The 4,316-nt window shown below is 31.6% G+C and overlaps 1 long non-coding RNA gene across 1 annotated transcript in view; it reads left to right on the plus strand.

The window, feature by feature from the left end:
• Positions 1-2,394: 2,394 nt before the first annotated feature.
• Positions 2,395-4,316, plus strand: part of LOC111088210 — a 33,347-nt gene continuing 31,425 nt past the window's right edge. Inside the window, exon 1 of the long non-coding RNA XR_002612813.1 lies at positions 2,395-2,542. This is a non-coding gene — a long non-coding RNA (uncharacterized LOC111088210). The remainder of the gene's footprint in view (positions 2,543-4,316) is intronic.

Raw genomic sequence — 4,316 nt, forward strand, 5'->3', positions numbered from 1 at the left:
ATTACATGTTTCCCATGGGACTAACATGACGCTTAAAAATTTCATGTACATGTTGTTCATCAAGGTTTAATACAAGCTGCAATTTCAAGAAATATGACGATTAGACTACGTTTGAGATGGAAAACACAATGAAGCTCTTATAAACAGATACGTTAGAAAGCCTTTCGAGATTTTTGGTTTCAAACATAGAGGAAAAGATGAGAAAGTTTCGTTTTGTTCTGGTTTCAGTTTTTTGATTTCCTTTAACTCGTGCAGATTGGAGATTCACTTGATACACCATACAAGTGGAAGATATATCGAAAGAAAAGATGACAATCCGTTGAAGAAACCTACAAAAAGTTATTAAGACGAATGTCGTGAGCAAAGGCATATTTTATTAATCAGAAAACAAAGTATTTTTGTTTTGACTTTGAGAAGAGATAATGGAGAACAAGAAGCTTATGTTAACATGCATATTTGAAACACTTAAAAGAATATATAAGTACCATTTAGAAGGAAGTGAGAGAGTTACTAAATAGTAAACCTGAAGAAGAAGAAGGACCTGATGATGAAAAAACCTTGTCGAAACGTTGTACATTTGCTGTTATGTTAAACTTATATTAAAGTTTTTCTTCATTGCCCATTCAAGCCGTCTCCAAGTATTATTATAACTTGTAATAGGTTATCAAGAAACCCGAGAATAAAACCACGAAGTTCAATATAAGAAAGATGTGAAGAAAAGGATTTAAATGAATGAAAAATGCCCTTGAATATTAAAAGATTGTTGTTAAGAGCAATGGGCTATCTGCGCTGTACCCACAGCAGCGGACGGACTCCGAAATTTAACGTTACGGGTCCTCAACTTAACTGCTGAACCATCGGAAAGTAACAGTATTAAGATAAAAGGTTTAGAAAACTTAATAACGGGAATTATGGGAAAGAAAATATAATACATAATACAGCAAGTAACTCTACGTAAAGCTCTGAAAAGTGTAATTTCCAGAAATTTTTTGTTGTATGTGTAGTTTATTTGTAGACAGGTTTTCTTTTTATCTGTGTTGTTTTATACTATATGTATATTTCATATGAGACATTTTTTCTGACTTTCCCTGTATTGTTTTGTAGTTTTATAGTTTATGTTTATACATATTTCCTTATTTTTTCTGTCTTTCCTTGTATTGTTTTGTTGTTTTATAGTTTATGTTTATACATATTTCCTTATTTTTTCTGACTTTCCTGTATTGTTTTGTTGTTTTATAGTTTATATTTATACATATTTCCTTATTTTTTCTGTCTTTCCTTGTATTGTTTTGTTGTTTTATAGTTTATGTTTATACATATTTCCTTATTTTTTCTGTCTTTCCCTGTATTGTTTTGTTGTTTTATAGTTTATATTTATACATATTTCCTTATTTTTTCTGACTTTCCTGTATTGTTTTGTTGTTTTATAGTTTATATTTATACATATTTCCTTGTTTTTTCTGTCTTTCCTTGTATTGTTTTGTTGTTTTATAGTTTATATTTATACATATTTCCTTATTTTTTCTGTCTTTCCTTGTATTGTTTTGTTGTTTTATAGTTTATGTTTATACATATTTCCTTATTTTTTCTGTATTATGTTGATATTTTATTGTATGCACATAGTTTGTATGTAGACATGTTTCTAATATTCTATGTATTTTTGTTGTTTTGCCCAACTTGTAATCTCTGAAAGTTGTATACGGTGAAATATGTGAGTTCAAACGTGCAGAACTAAGCTAAGAGCATTCCTAGGGAAAAGATAAAATATACTTCTGTTTCTTTGGGACATTCCACATGTAACACGTGTACATTGATAAACTAATATTTCGTTCGTATCTTTTAGTTACTTATGAAACAGATATATCGAACCAAATGTTTAAATGAATAATCTGATCCTATACATTAATATGTATACTTTAAAAAATAGTACGCCTGTAGAATGTTTAACCTATACATTAATATGTATACTTTAAAAAATAGTACGCCTGTAGAATGTTTAAACCTATACATTAATATGTATACTTTAATTTAAACATTCTACTATTTTTAGTACACATGGAATTCGTGTTTTTCCTTTCAATTCTTGTCATAAACTAATTGTAGTTATTAGTGCACAGTGAAGTTATCAAACATATAAGTATTTTAAGGCAGCATGATAATGAAATATTGAATGAATATGAAAAGTCCTTAAAGTTTGTGTTTTTCACAGATATTCAATAAAAACTATTAAATCAAAATGGCAACTATATAGAATATTATGATTTGATCGAAACTAATCCTGGTACTTATATTCCGATCGATAAATTGGGTTTGTCAGTTTTGTCTATTAAAACGACGATGTTGAAGTTTTAAACCAGTTGAAACAAGAATGTTTGATTTATATGTTGCTATAGGAGACAAGTTCCGTTTGCTAGATATTGCAGGAAGGTGGTTACCTTGACGATGGAAAGTGAAATCTGGATAACAGTTTTAATACATCATGTACGACAAGATATACAAAACTGAGGGAATTAAAAGCAACGACAGGGGAACTATTAAAGATGTAAGTTATTTCTATTTGCTGTTTTAGTTTCAATAATTTTTCGGGCAGTATTTAAGAACCCATACTCATTCGGGGTTACTGTCTTTCTTACTATTTCAGCAAGTTTAGTAGTGGTCGTATATTCCTTTTTATTTTGTTTGTTGAAACACATTTTAGGATAATTGTTTCATAAGTAATGTGAAATAAAAGTGTTTGTATTGTGTTTCCCACCAATAGATCACGACTCACAGAGGTTGACGCTTATTATACGACATGTTTTATACATGTTCAAATAAGGTAAATTATGCACGAGAACATACGTAACGTGTACATGTGGTGTTGTTTATGCATGTTCAAACAATGTGAGTTATGCACGAGAACATACGTAATGTGTGCATGTGGTGTTGTTTATGCATGTTCAAACAATGTGAGTTATGCACGAGAACATTCGTAACGTGTACATGTGGTGTTGTTTATGCATGTTCAAACAAGGTGAGTTATGCACGAGAACATACGTAATGTGTACATGTGGTGTTGTTTATACATGCTCAAACAATGAGAGTTATGCACGAGAACATACGTAATGTGTACATGTGGTGTTGTTTATGCATGTTCAAACAAGGTAAATTATGCACGAGAACATTCGTAACGTGTACATGTGGTGTTGTTTATGCATGTCAAACAAGATGAGTTATGCACGAGAAAATATGTAATGCGTACATGTGGCGTCTGGTCCCGTATTTAAATAACACTTTAAGTGTGAGTCCTGTCGTCTAATGGCATGCTTGAGAAAATTTTAACATACAAGTAAATTTAATTCATTTTTTTCCTGAACACAACATTGGAACGCTTTAGACAGTCGTGATTTAATTATGTGCCATTTTTTGTATACTAGCATTATACATTCATCCAGCAAAATAGAAAAGTAAAAAAAAAATCTTTGGCTTGTTTATAACTTCAAAACTATTAAAGTTTTCTAAGAACGTTTTATATATCGACATTGTCATCTATTACTTGCTGTAACGACCTCTTTTGTGGAATACGGGCCATGTTCCAGCTCCAAAGATAACTCTAAAGCGTTTGGCCCCCCAGTGGCACAGCGGAAGGTCTGCGGACTTATAACGCTAGAATCCGGGTATCGATACCCGTGGTGGGCAGAGCACAGATAGCGCATTGTGTAGTTTGTGCTTAATTACAAACAAAACAAACCAAAGCGTTTGATCCATTTGACATTTCTAATCTGCCATGTCTATTCTAACAGTGCTTATCTTGTATACTTTTTTTTCTTCGGCTATGCCGATTTTAACAATGCTTATTTTGTGTAATGTTTCTACTCTACCGTGTCTGTTCTAACAGTGTCTATTTTGTACAACATTTCTAGTCTACCGTGTCTGTTCTAACGGATGTTTATTTTGTACAACATTTCTAATCTGTCGTGTCTGTTCTAACAGTGTCTATTTTGTACAACATTTCTAGTCTACCGTGTCTGTTCTAAAAGTGTCTATTTTGTACAACATTTCTAGTCTACCGTGTCTGTTCTAACAGTGTTTATTTTGTACAACATTTCTAATCTGTCGTGTCTGTTCTAACAGTGTTTATTTTGTACAACATTTCTAGTCTACCGTGTCTGTTCTAACAGTGTCTATTTTGTACAACATTTCTAGTCTATCGTGCCTGTTCTAACAGTGTTTATTTTGTACAACATTTCTAGTCTACCGTGTCTGTTCTAACAGTGTTTATTTTGTACAACATTTCTAATCTGTCGTGTCTGTTCTAACAGTGTTTATTTTGTACA

This window comes from Limulus polyphemus, unplaced genomic scaffold, assembly GCF_000517525.1.
Source record: "Limulus polyphemus unplaced genomic scaffold, Limulus_polyphemus-2.1.2 Scaffold3328, whole genome shotgun sequence".
Classification (NCBI taxonomy): domain Eukaryota; kingdom Metazoa; phylum Arthropoda; class Merostomata; order Xiphosura; family Limulidae; genus Limulus; species Limulus polyphemus.